Source organism: Furipterus horrens, unplaced genomic scaffold (assembly GCF_987537825.1).
Source record: "Furipterus horrens unplaced genomic scaffold, mFurHor1.1.pri manual_scaffold_11, whole genome shotgun sequence".
NCBI lineage: Eukaryota > Metazoa > Chordata > Mammalia > Chiroptera > Furipteridae > Furipterus > Furipterus horrens.
Window position 1 is genome coordinate 95373379 of NW_028327181.1, and position 18811 is coordinate 95392189.

An 18811-nucleotide genomic window follows, 5' to 3' on the forward strand; every position below is an offset into this window, starting at 1 on the left:
CAGACTCACAGGTGGATGGTTCTGGAACCTGCAGAGCAGTTCCCAGAGCCTCTAGTGGTGGTCCTCTGGTGTGGAAGACGCTGGAGGGGACCGCTGCGCCCTACCTGTGCAGACAGCCCTCCAAGCCCTGACCTCGCGCTCGGCGTCACGTGTACACCAGTCCCCCCCTCCCATGAGGTCAGCATCATGACCTCTGAATTCAGCCAGACCCGCCTGCCCCTCCCTGTCCTCCGCCAGGCAGTAGGGGCCAATGGGCGCCCCTGTCCTCCCTCCTCCAGGCAGGCGTGGAGCGGCGGGCATCACCCTCATCAGGGCGGGAGTGGCAGGACCACGGGGATAGGTGTGAGGGAAGAGACGGGAGACAGATGAGTCCGTGCGCAGCCCAGACACTCAGGAAGTCCGTGTATGCGTGTCACAAAGCACGCGATCGTTTGATTTTAGAGCTGGACAGCGCTCCAGGAGTGTCCCTGGGCTTTTGCCTACAAAATAAACGGAGGCACAGAGTGGTAGAGAAACTTGCCCAAGGTCACTCAGCTGGGACATAAGAAGCTAAGGCGGAGACCCAGACCCTTCAACCATGGGTCCAACGCAACTCTCTCCATCAGCCTTTAAAGCAGCCATGAACAGATCGGTGAGGCTGCAGCCTCGCTGACGCGTGGGTCCCAAGCCTCCCCTGGGTGCAGAGTGCTTGCAGTGTACTCAGGGCAAAGAAATGACCCGGGCCGCCTGCCACCCCCGCCGCCCTGCCAGAAGTGACTGGGAGGTGGGGGAGGGGGAGCGGGGAGCGTGGACGAGAATCCAGTCCATCCCCATCCGCCATCTGGTCCCATCCGGTGGACGTTGCCACGGTGGCATCCGTGTCCCTGGGGATTATTCTGGATCCCATGGCTGGCAGGGGCTACAGGCCAGTAACCGTCATTGTCTTGGTCCGGTCCTGGGAGGCCGGTCCAGGAACACACCCACGGTGCGGAGACCCACCCTCCACCTGTCCAGGAGGGGTTGCTGCTGCTCCTCCAAGTCTAGCACCCACTCCGTTCCACACCCTCATCCTCAGCACCCGTCCCAGCCCCTACTACCCAAACCAGAAGGCTGGCGCCTCTCCTTTGCTCCATCCCTTCCTCCCAAGTCCCCCCACTGGCCACCCCTCCTTCGTCCCATCATCGGAGTCCGTGGGTCCACACAACCACGGGGCGGAGCACTGCTTATTTCTCACTTGACGCCTTCCAGATCCATCCGGAACCCCCCAAACCGCCCTCCCTCCTGCCTCTTCCCCAGCCGGCCCCGGGCACCAGCTCATGGTGCCGCGTGCTTCTGAGACCCGCCCCACCCCCTGGCAGGATGCACCCCCGGAGGGCCCAGGAATTCCAGTTCCCACCACCGTGTCTCCTCCGCCAATTCCTGGACTTTCCAGGGGGACCCTCAGCCTCCCGTCCACAGTCTAGGCAGGTCCCAGTGGGACGACCTCAAGTCCAGCCCCCCTGGTACAAGAGGGACTCAGCCAGACCACGGGGCAGCCAGGAGCCTCCTGCCCTTGGGATGCGAGCCCCCAGGGGCCCTGGCAGCGGGGACGTGAGAACATCACCCTGAACATGGATGGCCAGGCGCCCTTTGGGGGGGCCCTTCAGCTCCCATGGCTCCTCCAGGCCACTGACTCCTGGGACGGGGCGGGGAGCAGGGCCACAGAGAGATGGCACTCAGGCGACCTGGGGATTCCAGGAACCGGCCCTCCTGTCTCTCCGACTAAAAACACACACACACTCACACACACACAGTCTCACATACACTCACACTCTCGTACTCACACTTAAATACACTTACTCGTAGACACTCACACACTCGAATACACTCACACACACACACACTTAAATACAGCCACTCACACACACTCGCTAACACGTAGTCACACGCACTCACACTCACGCACACTTACACTTACACACTCTCACATACACACACATACACTCACACACACCCTTAAATACAATCACACTCACATACGCACACACTTAATTACACACACACTATCACTCTCACACACACCCTCAAAGACACACATACACTCACACACACACTTGCTCACACACACACACATACATACACACACGCACTCTCTCTCACGCACACCCTCACACACACTCACACATACACACACACACATACACACACGCACTCTCTCCCACGCACGCCCTCACACACACTCACAGGGCCATCCCCAGGGCCCAGCACAGCCCTGAGAAAAGGAAGCAAGAGGAGAGAGTCCCAGAGTTGGGGCTGGGAGCTGGGGTCAGGGCTCCTCCCCAAGGGGTCGTGGGCACAGGTCTTTCCTGGCCACAGGCCCCCCAGTGCAGCTTGTTTGCCAAAGCAGCTGGGCCCCTCCCTCGTAGCCCTGGCCAGGACGCAAGGGCTCCGGCCTCTCCGCCATCACCCCACCGGAGTGAGGCCATGTGGGAGTTGAGCCCTCCAAGGGCGCAAGTACGGGGACGTGGGACAGACTAATATCACGTAGCTTCAACTCTCCGGCACCGAAGTGGCAGGTTCCCAGCCAATGCCAGGGTGGTGGGGGGCCGGGGAAACGCAGGAAGGTAGTGGACGAGTCCGAAACCACGCCAGCGGTGGAAGGCCAGGGCCTGACCATGTCCTTAGACCTGCTGTGGCCTCGGTCCCCAAAGCATCCCCCACCCCGAGCTGCCCGGGGTCCTCCAGCCCAGCCTCCAGCTCTGCAGCAGGCAAAGGCCCGAGCACCCGACACAGCAGGGCTGGGAGCTCAGACATTCCCCTGCTGGGTGGCATTAGGGGAGGCGCTTGCCTTGTCTGAGCCTAGCCTTCCAGGTCTGTAGGGTGTTGTTAGGATCGCGATAGTGACACAGTGCAGAGTACCTAGTAGGTGTTCAACAAACACTAATCCAGTGCAACAGCCAATCACGGGAACTCCTGGTTTACAAGACTGAGTGGAAAACTCTGTGCCACCTATAGCAAAGGCTGCGCCAGATTATATGGCTGCCACCACATGTGGGGCCCAGATGGGGCACACACACGTGCCCAGATGGGGGGCACATGCACATGAACACATGCACACTCCAGGGAGCCAAATGTATCCATGATGTTTGCTGCTAGACCAAACGTCTCCCAAAACACACAGGGGCACCCGGCCCACCCAGTGGGTGAGTCTTTCCTGATCCAAAAGGGCAGCACAAAGAAACTAGGGACTTCTCCCTGCAGACCAAGGGCAAACCTGCGCAAGAGGCTCCCAACAACCGAGAGCAGACGGGGGAGGGGGGTCTGGCTGAGGCACAGTCAACCGTCCACCCTGAGAGTCCCCCTAAAAATGAAACGATACGATAACAGCCCGGAATGCTCTCGAAACCAGCCTGGGCCCAGACCCCCCCTGTGTGCCCAGACCCCGCTCGGCAGCACCAGCCTGCTGCTCTCCCCGAAGGGCCGAGATAAAGGGGTTTTGTCCTTCCCCAGCCGCGGGCCTCAGTGAGTTTATCTGACACTCCAGCCCTCTCTGTAAACTGAGTGTCCCAGGATAAACGCGCCCTTAAGAGTCGCTTGGCCAGGGACAGAGGGACCCTCTCCAGAGGAGAATGGGGAGCTTGTTCCGATGGTCTTTTAATATGGGGGGCGGGGTGTCACGGAGGACGGGCCTCCAACGGACTCTCACAGAAGGGTCTCTGTCCCCAGGCTACAATGGAGGGAATTCTTAAAGACACAGATGCTGACAGGGAGCAGGACGTTTTTTTTCCCCTAAGAGGAGGGGAGGGAGGTTAGGGCAGGAAGGAGAAGGGGCCGTGGGGAGGACATCTCGCTCCGCAGAACCATTCGGGTTGAAACAAGGCGTCTCAGCCTGGAGAGCAGGTGAAAGGCAAGCAGAGGAGCCCCCCGCAGGGCCCAATTCTGCTGGCAGCTGCTCCTCAGCCGCCCAACCCCAGGAGGTGGACCCGCCAGCAGGCAAAAAAGAACCGCATTCCTACCTACCTGAAGGGCCCCCGATTCCACGGCCCTGTAAGATCCACCCTTTGAAGGCAGTTTGCATCCAAATTGCATTCTGGAAAAGGGGCAGGAGGAGCACCCCAAGGCCCCTAAATAAATAAAACCCTCTTCAGCCACAGGGCAGGGAGGGAACAGACCCTTATGGTCGTTTATTTTGGTACAAGGTCACCCTAACAGATTGCAGACTCTCACAAATGATGTTTTATAAAGACGGCCCCGCAAGACCATTTTATGTTTTGATTTCCTTGATGTTTAACTGGGTATTTCTCCGAGAAGCTGAGCAGGGCTGCAGAGAAAGCTGGGAGCGGCATGACCTCTGGGAACAGGCGGGTGTCACCCCCTGCCTGCCTTGCTCACGGTCATCTATAGAAAGGAGAGAAGCACAAGAAGACGCCCTGCATGCTGAAATTAATCAAGGGGTCACCTAGCCCACGTCTAAGGTACGCAGGAGGAAACTGAGGCCCCGAGATGGGGGGGTGATGTACCCAAAGCCACCACGCAGAGGAGGAGACTAAAACTGGCCCAAAACCAGGGTGTGTGGCTGAGCCACAGTTCTAAGGCACAGGGACACAAAGGTGCAATGCCCAGGACCAGTCCGAGCAAAGACACGGAGTTGCTTTGCCAATGGATTGTGTGGGGACGATCAGGCCGGAGTCCGTGGGCCCAGCTTCCCCAGCCAGGCAGCATCCACATGGCAGAGCAGCGTGGGCTTCCAACCTGCCACGTCACCCACTGTGCCCATTGTCTCGGCCGGTCAGCATCAGGCCAGGTGCTATGAAGCCAGAGACGCACCCCTCTGGCTCTCCTGGAGAAAGAAGACGCATGCCCGTGAACCAGTCATGGCGGCAATATAAGACTCGTTAATACTGTGCTATGACCTCGTCCGTGGTTAGCATTACAGCGGCTCGGGGAGAGGGAAGACTGGCTGAAAGTGAAGATGTTGCAGACACAGAGCTTGGCATCCGTGGGGAGTTTATTCAAGTGTAACCTGGGTGACCGCCGGACAATACTGGAGGCTCCGTCCCCTCCACGTGTGCGTCTGCTCTGGGAGAGGAAGGCAGGAGAGAGACGCAGCTAACAGGTCTCAGGGAAGAGCACACGGAGGCGAGCCCGGCAGGGACCCCGGAAAGGAAGAGCTGACCTCACAGCCTCCTCTCCCCACACCCCACTCCTCCCTGCCCACTCAAGGCAAAGAAGGCTCCTGGGGCTGGGCACGCACCACATTTGCCCTGCACATCAGGGTGCATACCACCTTTAAAGATGTCATGTCGCTTAAGCTAGCAGAGGTCACAGCCCAACTTTTACCCTGCCAAGAACAAAGCCAGAAGCACGTCGGGCCTCTTGGGTAGAACACGGAAACTTTCTTGCCCAATTAAGTCCAGCCACTTCTGAGCAGAGATGCCACACAGCCCAAGCAGACAGCCAAGGAGCCGGTCCGCTTCTTCAAGGTGGACACAGAGTTTAAGCCCAGAAGGGGAGAGAGAGTAAGAGGGAGAAGCAATCCAAGACTTAGTCCAATGAATGAGACCCAGTCCGACTTCCCTCCCCCTCCCCATCCCCCAATCTCAGGGCCACACAGGCTCTGGTTTCTACCCTCCCAATCGTGTTGATTTAAAGGTTCTTTGTGCAAAGGACAGAGTCCGTGGTGGCAGAAGGGAGCGCAACTCAGATGGGGCGAGGATTTTCTGACCTGGCCCTTCTCCCATGCTGGGGGGACACTGTTACAGCACCAGACAGCTCTCTCCAGTCTCCCAAGATGACATCGAAGGGCAGGCTGAGCCGCAGGTCTGCTCTGAAGGCTCATCTATGCCGGGGGCTCAAGGGGCCAAGAGCACGCAGCACCTTCCTGGAAGCCGAGGGTCAGACCCTTCGTCACAGCACTTACATCAAATGCCTCGATAATGGACCCGTCCACTTTCCTGTCCCCCCGACACATGGATCCCCCTACCTTCCAAGCCTGCTCCAGAGAGGAGGCTAGGACCTCCCCGGAATCGCCACTTTAAATGCCAACGATCGCAGGAGACGGAGAACGAGGGGGAAGCCCAGCTCTGTACACTCCAGCCTCCGCATCCTTCGGGGGATCTCGGACGCTGGGGCCTGCCATGGACATGTGCATCTCCCGAGTGAGAGGCAGGACATGTCGGCAGCCGTCCGTCTCGAGAGAAGATGGTGTAGCTTCTTAAGAGTCTATCTGCACCGCCGAGAATGGCTGTGCAGTCCGACTCGGGAGTGACACGGTATCTGTCTCCTCCCGTGTTGAATCGACATCTTGCGATGACGCTGGAGTGTCCTCTCCAGTAAAGCTGAAGCTACAGAGCCTGGGCAGGGTGATATGGAGGGTCTGCTGTTGCCCATGCAGGACAACACTGTGGGAAAGCGTGCTGATCATGAAGACGAACAGACCCATGTGGGCCCCTCCGCACAGAGCTCCATCCCAGCTTTTGCATCTGGAGTGAGGGACGTGCGGATGGGCTGGCACCTGGGAAGCAGCCCGCGAGAGATCCTCGGCAGGGACCACCCCAGCACGCGAACTGCTCCGCTAACTTAGGTGTTAGTCATCGTCACATTGGCCTCACTGGGTCCCCTGCGAAGGACAGCGAACTCAGTGTCTAGCTGGCTCCTCTCCTACCAGGATGCAGGCCCCGCCACCATCAGGAGAGGGGGGAGGAGACCACTTTACATTTGCCAGCAGGTTACTGGGGGGGAAGACGTGAGGGAGGAATCACAGCTACAGAGACCTCATCAAATCCATCTGACGTGTGACTTCCAGCACATTCTAAGGAGCAGGGATCCAAGCTTGCAGCTCGAAGCTAGGAGGATGCAGTCACGTGCCAGCCGGGAGGCAGGTCGAGTTCTGGTCCTGCCGCTGACCAGCAGGGTGAAAGTGACTTCGGACAAGAAATTAAGCCCTGGGAACCTGAGTTTGCTCATCTGTTTAACAGGGAAATACCAAATACATCGCTAGCATGCTTCCTAGGATGTCCCTGTTTAATGCATGGTAATCACCCCCTCCCACTTCGCCACCCGCCCTGCAAAGACCCTTCAGACTCAAGCTTCAGAGCAGAAATAACCCATCAGCAGGACAGTGAGCTTTGTCCTCACACTGCCAGGCGAGGACAGCTGGCGACACCTGCCAGGCAGCAGGGCTTCCCTGAGGGGCTTGCACAGCCCATAAGCATGACTCCCTGCTCCTCAGACAAAGCTGCCCGTGCGACGTGCGGACAAAGCAGGCAGACTAGGGTCCCCCATCTTGAGCGCAACAGCCTGGAAGTCAAGGCCGTCTTTCTAACAGGAGCCCCCAAAAGTTGGAGCGCTGGTTGGCACGTGAACGAGCAGACACAAAGGAGCCCCCTAAATAAACCCACTCATGCTCAGTCCCCTCCCTGGGCTGCGAACACGGAGCCCGGCCAGGAGTCTGCACAAATCCGTTGGCCGCCACCCCTGCCCGCACCAGCGGGCTCACACCAGGAATGGACCACAGGCGGGCCCGGGGCAACACCACCAGTCCAGAAACGCACAGGATCGGGGAAGGTAGTTCCTTCACTTGGAAGAAATCTCAGGTGAGAGGCACCCTCCCGAGCATCAGGTTGCTATTCCAGAACAGCTCTTTGGTGAGGTGAATGGAAACCAGTCACGAGCCATCTGCCGCAAGGCTGGACCTAGAGGGGCAAGAGCCCAGTCCCCAGCTCCCTGGAGGAGTAGAAGTGGACCCTGGACTCAGACATCCAGAGAAGGAAGGCACTTTAAAGTTCATTCTTTTATCAACATTCACCGGGGGTTCACACACCCCTGCACGCTCCTAGGGACAAAGGTAAACAGTATTAACTCCCTGCCCCCACCCAGGGACGTGGTCTATCGTCCGCAGCCCAATCCATTCCCAGCCAATGTTTGCTGTTCTTTCCCTTCACCCACCCCAGCTTCCTGAGGGCCTCAACTTCCCTTTGCAGAATCCCAGTGGTTCTGGGGAGGGGGGCTGGCCCCATAGACCCAGGGGTAAGGCATGCGCCACCGGACAGCCGTCAACATGTCCACCTGCCGGACACACGGCTGGGTCCAGGGTCGGCCCCCGGACAGCGGACACGAAGCCGTTCTCTTGCTCTGGGTCTGTAGAAGCAGGGACACCTGGAAATGCTTCTGCTCTCTCGCGCCTACCAGGGAAGTCGACCTAAGATGCAAAGGACTGGAGGAAAGCAGAGAGCCAAGAGGTCACCCAGAAGGACACCACCTCAACTTCAGTTACATGAGCAACCAAAACCCCAATCATTTAAGCCGGTTAGAACTGGTTTCTCTGTCACTTGCCACTGAACGCCACCAACCTAAAAATGCCCTTCCTTCATGGATGAGGAATTGAGCCCAGAGAGGCCCAGCAACTTGTACATAGACACACAGGCAGTGGCGGCAAGGCTAGGATGGGACCCCAGTGTCAAGCGCGAGCCAAGACCTGAGTTCAAACCATTGTTCCATCTTTCAAAGCTTTGGGGCTTCAAGGATATTCCTCAAAGTCTCTAGGCCTCGGACGTGAGAAATAATAACAGCCACTGCCGGGCCCTGCAGCGATGAAGGAAAATAGAGACACTGGAAGAGCCTGCCCACGCCAGCGAAAGGCTGGCTTCTCTCTTCTTCCCAATAAAGCAGTGCTGCTGTGGCACATTGTTTCTCTTGAACGCTGACACAGAGATGTAGAAGGAATAAGGCTGAGGAATACTTTAAGGGACAGGCGACATCAAATGGCCAGTTTGGTGGGTGAATCGTGAATGCCACCACACAGCCACCTTCCCCAACATGGCGCCCTGCAGACGTATGCCCCGGTGACAAGGGAGAGAGAAAGGGTTGCAGGAAGGGAGAACGCGGCAGGTGCAGATAGAAAGAGGGAGGTGAAGGGAGAGAAAGGGACAGAGAGGGCAGCGGGACGGGGTGAGGGAGGCAGTTCCAGGAAAGGCGGAAGAGCCCGGCGGTCAGGGCGGAATGAGAAACCAGGCCCATCTCAGCTCCCTGGTTAACCACATTCCTAGTTTCCACGGAAGAAATTTAATTAAAAGCCCAAACATCTACATTTCCCAACTGGCTTGCCAGTGGCCACAGATTCCCTTAGATTCACAGAAACTGCCATCAGTGTGACCCTGGGGCCACGACACAAGTCTGGTGTGAAGTCATGGGTGGAGGTCATGGAAAAGGTCACGGCAGGCACCCTCTCTCTTCCCCTCTCCTCCCAGAGAGAAGAAAGCCACCAGACTTGGGACATCCATTCTGTCACCTCAGCCACAGGCTCGTCTCTTGCTGCTTCATTTTAAAAAATAAAAAATGATACCACAATGATAAAAAAAATAAAAAAAGAGGCACATTTGGGGGCTCCGGGGGCACAAGGTCACTATCCGCTCCAGTGTGGGGAAGGGTGCAGAGGCCCCAAGAGGCAAAAGGCGCAAAGCTGGGGAGCAGACACAACCGGTCCCTGGGCCGATTAAACCACCCACTGCCGACACCTAACCTTACCTTGGAGGCCAGAAACACACTGGGGACGTCCGATGACGAACTGGGGCAGGCTGGGCTTTCAGGGCCCACACACAGCTTCGGGAAGAAAACCCCTAAAAAGAGCTGAGCGTCTTCACGGAGCTCCTGGCCGTGGCTCCCCATCGGAGCAGCCCAGAGACCTGACATCTCACCACTGAGCTCGAAAAGGCGTGTCTTAAGCCACTCGACTGTACAGAAGAGGAGTTCTATGGAAAAACAATGTCTTGAATGTTTTTCCAAACAACCCCCACTCAACAAACTTCATACATGAAACCTGACCACGCAGAACAAGGAGGCGGAGAGGATGCCCGCTGGAGTTCTCTCGAATCGTGACTCCAAGCTCCGTGTCCCTGCCGCCTCTACACCAGCACTGACAGTGTTCGCGTTCCAGAGTGCCCTACGTTAGGAGGAGGGGGATCAGCACCTACCTGCGCCACGTCACTCACCTGGGCCTTAATGTCCTCTTCCGGAAAATGGGGGTGACACCTGACTGTTTCACCAGACTGGGGGTGATAGATGGGATGTGAGCACCAAAGCACTTGAAAAACTCCAGCGCAAAGAGTGGGGACTACAGAACATGCTAGAACAGCAAACCTATCGATGTAGAAAGCACAGACGCAGCAGACTGGGCGCTGAGGCCCCACAGGTACGCTCTGCGGCTCCTTCGGTCCCTGGGCAGTGAGCTCGGAGAAGACTCCTCCTCGAAGGCAAAAGGAGACCCCACAAGCCCCTGGAGTCACACACACACACACACACAGACACACACACAACACCTAACTGTCCTGGTCAACCTGCCTTTAAATTTATTTAGGTGCCACTTCACACCCACTGGGGTAGCAATTATCCAAAAAAAAAAAAAAGTGTTTTTTAAAGCGTCGCCATGGATGTGGAGAAATCAGAGCCCTTCTGTGCTGCTGGTGGGAACAGAAAATGGGGCAGCTGCTGTGGGGACCAAAATGGATTTCATCCTCAAAAAAGTTGGGCATACAATTATTGTACGACCTGGCGATTCCACTTCCGGAAGGACCGAAAGCGGGGACTCCGACAGACACCGAACCGCCACGTGCGCAGGAGCATAATTCGCGGGAGGCGCAAGGAAGAAGCAACCCTAGTAACCCTCCGTGCATAAAGATAAACAAAATGTGGCCCATCCATACAATGCAATGTTATTCAGCCTTAAAACGGGAGGAAAGTCTAACACATGCTACAACATGGGTAAGCCTTGGGGACGTCACGCTAAGTGACCTAAGTCAGGTACAGAGAGCAAATATTGCATGCTCCCCCTTAGATGGAACATCCACAGGGGTCCGATTCATCAGGGACCAGAAATAGAATGGAGGTAGCCAGGGGCTGGGGGAAGAGAAAGGGGCACTGACGTTGAATGGGGACAGAGTTCCCTTTGGGATGATGAAAAAGTTCTGGAGATAGATGGTTGTGAGCGCCACACAGCCTCATGCGTGGACATCATGCCATTGACTCACACTTAAGATGGTAAACTTCATTTCATGTGCATTTTACTGTCATAAAGAATGGTTACATTTTTTACAATAATTAAGCGAGGAAGGTACAAACGCAGGAACCATAACCGTCACTCAGAGCTCCTGAGGGCTTCACACACATGCTGAAGAATGTCAAAGGCCAGCCTCTCAGGCACCTTCCTTCCGGGCCTAAAGCTCGGTGGAGCCCCTCCCACAAGGACCGACTGCTAAGTCAGGTCTGCTTCCCACCGGCCCGAAGAACACCGGAGCCCACGTGCCAGACAACTGAAGCGACGTCGCCAGCGTCTGGAGACGCGTCCAGCAGACACTCGAGATCTGTAGAAGTAGCGGGAGAGGAAGTCTAAGGCAAATGATGGGAAAGGCGTCTATAGCAGGAGAGAGGGACTGTGTCACTGAAGACTCAAAAGCAGGGCTGAGACCCCTCGTGACTACATGAAGGGACCGCTGGGCAGGCAGGATGTGCAATGAAAAGAAAGGGAAGGGAAGGAAATCGCTACAGCAAAATGAGGTCAAGGGCCCATGTTCCCAGCAAAGGGAAGGGGTCTGAAACCATTAAAATCAGGCCCTCTGAGGGCCATTTCCAAACCTCCGCGAGCCTCACAGACCCCAGGCGGGAGACTGAAGGTCTATTTTCTTTCTGGAGACCCAGAGCCGCTGCCCCTTTCCCATTCACCCAAATGTAGCCACTTCCATCTGAACCAACTACAAAAGGCCCCTGGTCTCAAGACTGCTATGTAGAAGCCTGTACCAGCAGACCAACTACGGGAGGGCGGGATGATTCACATCACGACAGTAATTCTTTGACAGAAACTCGCCACTGCAGCATTCCTCCAGGCTGCACGCTTCCTCCAGGCCTTCCGTGCAGCACGCGATCAGCCCAGATTGGTTTGGTACAGACATTTTTCTGGGCACAGATCTAGTCTGTGAAGCCAGGGAACCCACACGCGTTTGGACAGAGCATCTTTAGCCAAAGGCACAGAGCAAAGGGAGGAACTCATCCAGGACCATTCTTGTCCTCATGTATGGTGAGCCAGGTGCCATTGTCATGTGAAGAAGCAGGTGATAACTTGGTGCGGAGGACCCGAACCAGCCCCATGGTGACAATGGGCGTGGCCAAGGATGGCATGAGCCAGCAGTAACAGTGTCCCGATGGGCACCCAAAAATATGTACCAGGAAGCAAGCTATTAAAAAGCACTTTTTGCCCTGGCTGCTGTGGCTCAGTGGATTGAGGGTCGGCCTGCGAGCCAAGTGTCGCTGGTTCGATTCCCAGTCAGGGCACATGACTAGGTTGCACATCAGGTCCCCAGTTGGGGGCACGAGTGAGAGGCAACCGCACAGTGATGTTTCTCTCCCTCTCTTTCTCCTTTCCCCTCTCTCTAAAAACAAATAAATAAACAAACAAATAAATAAATTATTTTTTTTTTAAAAAAAGCACTTTTCAAGCTCCCAGGGAGCTCACAACCCCCATCCCCAAGGGGAGAGAGTGCAGATATAATTTATTCCTCAAGTCCAGAAATGCAGTTCCTTTCTCTTTTGGCCAAATGCAGTCATCTCTGCCTTAACCAAGTACAAAGGGCACCTGATGTCAAGACTTCTATGTCAAAACCTGCACCAACAAACCAAAGAAGTACATGTGGGGACCCAGACCAGGTGGAGGTAAGCCAGGAAGGCTTCCTGAAGGAGGAGAAAAGAGAAGCTTTGTAGCTGGGCAAGCTTCAGCAGGAAAAGGTTCAATTTGGGCTTTAGCTGGCCAAGAATCCAGTCAATTCCCCATTTCTTAAAGCGTCCATCTGTATTGGAGTGGCCTGGGGAGCTTGTTAAAAATGCAGATCTCTGAGCACACCCCAACCCCACACACACCAAAACAGAACCCCTAAAATTGGGGGGTGGGCAGGGTTGGCTGCTAAGAATCCCAATTTTTGCCAAGTTCTGCCACCAGTTCATTCTTATGCAAACGGCAACGTGAAGGCCAGGGGCCAGGGGGAGCATCTGACCTGGGCCCAGGGAGGGACAAGGCAGACGCAGACAGCAGGCTGTTCCAGAACCCTTCAGTCACAACATCCCCAGCCCCTCTCCCACCGAGACTTCCTGTTATGATCCGCAGGGTGGCTGGCTGGCTACAGAAGCCGTCTGTACCAGTGCGGGAGCAGGGCGGGGAGCGGGGGACCGGGAGAGAGCGCGAGGGGCACCAGCCTTCAGAGGACAAGCTGCAATGGGAAGGCTGGGAGCATTTCAAAGAGGAAAAGAAAAATCAAGCCCAGGCGACCATACCCGAACGGTAACAGAGAAACTCTATCCAGACAACAGAAGTCTGTTTTGTTGAGATTGAAGTAAGCTCCATAGTGCCTTATCCCAAACAAACATCACCTGCCTGATGTGGGCAGCCACGCCGAGCTGACGCAGACGGAGACGCTGCAGGCAGACAGCCCCCGTCCACGTGTGTGTTTAGGGGAAGGTTGGACTAATGGGGTCTCAGGGTGGAGGCGAGGAAAAGGGTTCCTGTCCCGGGTTCCCCCGATTTCTCAAAAGCTCTCAAGCAAAGACACTGGGCCAGGCCAGACGTCATCCCCATCAGCAGCTTCCCGGCACCGCACCCCTCAGGCTGGCTCTCCTCACCCCTGTCTGGTGAAATAAGTCCTCCAAAGAGAAGGGGGATCCCTTCCTGGCCCAGGATGGCTAGACAATACCTGAAATCCATTCTGAGGCGAGAGCAGAAACCCGTGTCCCTTTAAATCTGCCCAGGTAACCAGGAAATGCTCCTGGCTGGGCCTGTACACAGAGCGCCCGCCACACCTGCTGCTCAGCAGCGTGAGTCACCTGCACAGGCCTGGCACGCAAGACGTGTCCACGGCAGACCCAGGGCCTGGCGGCTCGCTGCTCTCACGCACCCCCAGATGGCACCACCCACCTACCCCGCAGAAGACATGTCGGGACAGATCAGGTCACAGCCCGGTTTTTACTCAACGACTCATTCCCAGAGGAGGTTTGGGGAGAAGGAAGGAGAGGGGGTACATAGAGGAGCTTATCCCACTCATGGTCAGGGCTCTGCTCCTCCCCGCTCTGGGCGCTGGAGGGCCTCACCTAGCGCTGGTCAGAAATAGGAGGAGGGGTGAGTTTACCTGGGGAAGAGGAAGGAGGGGACTTCGCAATTGCAAACCTTCTCCAGACCAAACCCTGGACTCCCCTGTGCAGCGCGGCGCCTACAGTTAACAATACTGTGTGGTATACGTCAACATTTGCTAAGAGGGCAGCTCTCTTACTAAGTGTCCTTATCACACACACACACAAATAATAATAAAGTGGGCGGGAGGAAACTTGTGGAGGCAACGAATATGTTTATGGCACAGATTGCGGGGTTTCACAGTGTGTACGTATTATGAAAGTCAAGTTGTAAATATTAAATATGCACAGCTTTTTCTGTCCATCATATTTCAATAAAAAGGTAAAAAAAATAAAATAAAATAAAAAAGGTGATCTGCTGAACCCCTCCCAACTCCCCCTTTTTACAAGACAGCATTTTGTGCAATGCAGGGTCCTGAACCACAGCAAGAACACCGGTGGGGCCACTGGAGACGGACTGGTCACCGGCGTTGGCCCCTGGGGTTGAGCAATATGCTAACACTGAAGGAAGCTGGGGAAAGAAAGGGTGGAGGGGGAGTTCATGCCCGATTACTGCAACTTTCCTGGGAAGCTAGATTTATATCAAAATCGAAAGTAGATTTTTAAATAAAATGACAGTATGTTTAATCCAGCTGCCTAGTAAATTTGAACCCATATTATCACTAACATAATTTCCATCACAGTCCGGAAGGCAGATTTTACCAGTCTCATACCAACACCGATCGGTTCTGTGCTGCAGGAAAAACAAAACAAAAAAAGCCAGAGTATTCTGGCTCCCAGACGTGGGTTACCTGCTGGATATGGGGTACTCCCTTCAGGGAAGTCCACCTCAGAAAAGTCCACCAAGAGGGACATTCCTTTGACTTTAGACAGGACTGTGACTTCAAGCAAAGACAGGGATTTCTAGGAATTTTCCAAAAGAAATCATCCCAACTTGTGGACAAATCCTTATGTACAAAAGATGTTCACCGATGCAGCAAGGGTAGAAATCTGGAAACACCTTAGTGTCCAACAATGGGGAATTGTCAAGCAAATTATGATTCAATGCCTGGGGTGGAACCCAGTCATCACATGGGGAACTGTCCAAATAAAATGAAGGGTGGGGGGGAGCAGGAAACAATGTTGTATATATTGCAGGGTTTCAGCGGGGAAGAAATATGTGCAAATGCCAGCATTACGGTGCAAACTGGGTGGTTTTTCCTGCTTTTTGCCCTTTTTTTTTTTTTTGTAGTATTCTATAAAAGAGCGCAAATGACGGTGAAAATCAGATGGGGTGCACAAGTGCAGCAGCGGGCCATCCGCAGGACAGTTTCAAAAGCCCCCGTCCCAGGGTCTGGCCTGGGGAGGGCAGGGGCGCAACAAGAAAGGCTGCCCCAGCTGGGCAGTTCCGGGGTCCTGGTGTGGCCACAGGCACAGCTCCTGGGAGCCAGAACGGTACCAACATGTACCCCCCTTTCTCATCCTACGGTGCCTGGCCCTCCTTCTCCCCCAAGCAGGTGCTCATCGGGGCAACACCACCCCAGGCAAACATCAGGGAGACCCAACAGCTTCCAGAAGTTTTCTATGCAGGAGGGGCTCTGCCAGCGGGGTTGGGGGAGGGGAGGGAATCCCACAGCTGGGAAATCATCTCCAAGAAAACATCTGCAGGGGTTGAGGACAAGCGCCAAAGAGGGAGGAGAAGGAAAGCGAGGACCCTGGCTGATCGGCACATCACGGCGCACTGGTTCTGTCATTCATTTAACGAATATCCATCTATTCTGCGCCTACTCCGTGACAGGCGCCGCGTTGCCCCTAACAGCACAGACACAAAAGGACGAGGAAAGCAGGGTCCACGGACACCGGAGCAGTTGGCCAGGAAACCTCTTCCATTAACAGGTCGGGCGGAGGGTGGGGGTGGGGGGACGGGGACGGCGGCGAGGGGGGTGCACAGGGAACCGAATTCCTGTCACCTTCCACCCATTCAAGACATGCCCACACCATCCCAGCGCCCGCCCGACCGGTGACCCAGTCCTTGCAGTAAAGCTGACCAGGGACATCCAGAAACACATCTGTCCTCCGTGCCCAGCCGCGAGAGGGGCTCTGCCGGGCTGCTTGCCCCAAGCGCTGCGTTCCCGTCGCATTCTGAGTCGCCAGTGGCCAGACGCCAGGAGTTACCGAAGCGGCTCCGCTCCCTAAGTAACGGGCCCCGGAGGGCAAGCCGGCGAAAAGGTAAGTTCAAGGACCGCGCCGTGCGCCTCGGACGCGGGGCGTTCCCCAGACTGGGCTCGGTCCCGCGGGGCCGCCAGCGGCTTGGCGGCGCTGGGGGCCACCGGGAGATGATCGAGAACACCCGGCATGGGCGCTGCCCGCCGCGACCCGGGCGACTAGCTCCGTCTGGAGACAGAGGGATGGCTACAATGTCCGCCGAGAAGCTGTCAGTTATAAGAAAAACTTCAACCCAGACCCTCGAGACCTTCAGAACGCGACGCGGAGTGGTGGGCGCGGGAAGTCGAATCAAACCCCTCCGCCGAATTGCAGGAAAACTCACCTCCAGGTAGGCGACTCGACTGCTAGGTAGAATGAATCAATCCACGGATGGAGCCGAGGTCGTGAGTCTTCTGAGCCCGGCCGATACGCACCAAGTAATCCACATTAGGGGTCCGGAGCACCCCACCCCATTACCCACTTCCCATCCAGGATCCAAGCGCTGGCAGCCGGCCGCTGCGCTCGGGACCCGCGGAGATCGCGGGGAGTTCACCGGCTGGGGTTCCCAGGGGCCGCCTTCCCGGGCCCGGGAGCAGGGGCACGACTCGGCGGACCCCGGCGCGGGTGTCCCGCCTGCTCGCTCTGGGAGAGCACCCAGCCCGGACGCAGCCTTCCTTGGCTGCGCATCGCCAGCTCGAGCCCGGAGTCCCGCCGGAACCCCTCTGCCAAGCCCAGGAAAGAGCCAAGGGCAAAGCCGCTTTCCGCCTCGGGTTAGCGGGTCTTCGAGGCCCAGGGACTGTAGGGTGGGCGCCTGCGGGGCACTGGAGGTCCGGGGAGTGGGGGGCTGTGGAGCGGCGTCCAGCCGGCTCCACTGGCACCCGGCGTGCCCGCACCGCCTCCGCGCTCTGCCTGGGGCCTGGCCATTCGGCCCTTATATATAAGCCGGTTCCGAGGCGGGGCGAGTGGGGCGGGGCGTAGAGGAGATCGGGGAGGGGCGGTGGGAGGCCGAGCTGCTTCCTGGGAGTTGTAGTTCTGTCTTCCTAGACGCAGCAAATGCAGGACAGCTGTAGGAATGGTTGGGGTCCACGCGCAACAGCTGACGTCCCTTGTGCCCTTCGTTCGTAGATAAGGCTGGGATTCCGGCCTCGTTGTCAGCTGCGTTAGGTCTAGTCTTGTCTTTGTGCGTCAGGTGCGTGGCACCAGGCCCCTAAATGTCTTCCAGGATGACAAACCTTCTAGTACGGGAGTTGGAGAAACCCAGCTAGGTTAAAATGGGAAAACCTCGGTAACAGTAGGTGCATCAGGTTAAATGTGAGCCAGACTGGATCCTGGCCTCGAAGCCCAGCTCGGTTACTTTCTAGTGTAGTGACTTAGGCAGGGGACTGAGAGGGCTGTGTCCCAGCGGCATCAGCTGTGGAATGGGCGCACACGAGTTAACCCCTGGGAAACGGGTGGGGCAGTGCCTGGCACAGAGCAAGCACTCAGTAAACACCAGCTAGACCTAGACAGTAACAGGACCACCAGGGGGCTTCCCGAACATACTGGCCTTGAAAAGAGTCCCTAAATCACAATTTAAGGGTAACGTACAGAATTATTATTATTCTTCTAAGTATTACTGTTGTTATCCTGAAGAAGATACACAGATCAAGAAGACATAGTCCCAGCCCTTGAAAAGTTTACTGCTGAGAACTGCAGTGTCTCATACACTAGCCAGGAGTCCACATGTGGTTATTTAAATTGCATTAAAAGCGAATAAACTTTAAAATTCAAGTTGCACTAGTCGCATTTTCGGTGCTCAGTACCACAGGGGTCTAGTGGCTGATGTCTGGGCAGTGCAGACACAGGACGTCCCATCACTGAAGGAAGTTCCACTGAAAGAGCTGTGGACCCATAGGACCAGGAGCTTGTTTCAAAATACTGTCTCACGCTGCCCCCCAGCAACAGAGTCTGCATCCTCTGTTGCACATTGTTTTTTAATTTTAATATTGCAAGTGGGCATTAAGTACATACATAATCCTACCTGTAATCAGATCAAAACCTTCTGGACAGAATGCTTGCTTTGAACAAACGTGTCATTCTGCGGCGCACCTGAAGCCAAGCTGTATTGACTCCGTCTTTCCCTTGGACCCTTCAGCTGCGAAGAGAGGGGGGGTCTGCTGCATGGGCAACAGCAGACCCTCCATATCACCCTGCCCAGGCTCTGTAGCTTCAGCTTCACTGGAGAGGAAACTCCAGCGTCATCGCAAGATGTCGATTTAACACGGGAGGAGACAGACACCGTGTCACTCCCGAGTCGGACTGCACAGCCATTCTCGGCGGTGCAGATAGACTCTTAAGAAGCTACACCATCGTCTCTCGAGACGGACGGCTGCCGACGATTAGCAATATGTTTTGGAGAACTTTCTCAAATCTAGAAGTTCTAGGGAGATATATTAGCCCCCCCTCCCGAATCCATGGGGGATACATCCAAGACCCCCAGTGGATGCCTGAAACCACAGATGGTACA

General features: G+C 56.0%; 1 long non-coding RNA gene across 1 annotated transcript in view; it reads right to left on the reverse strand.

Moving 5' to 3' along the window:
- Nucleotides 1-17134, reverse strand: part of LOC149998880 (uncharacterized) — a 135728-nt gene extending 118594 nt beyond the window's left edge. Inside the window, exon 1 of the long non-coding RNA XR_016514053.1 lies at nucleotides 16649-17134. This is a non-coding gene — a long non-coding RNA (uncharacterized LOC149998880). The remainder of the gene's footprint in view (nucleotides 1-16648) is intronic.
- Nucleotides 17135-18811: the final 1677 nt, after the last annotated feature.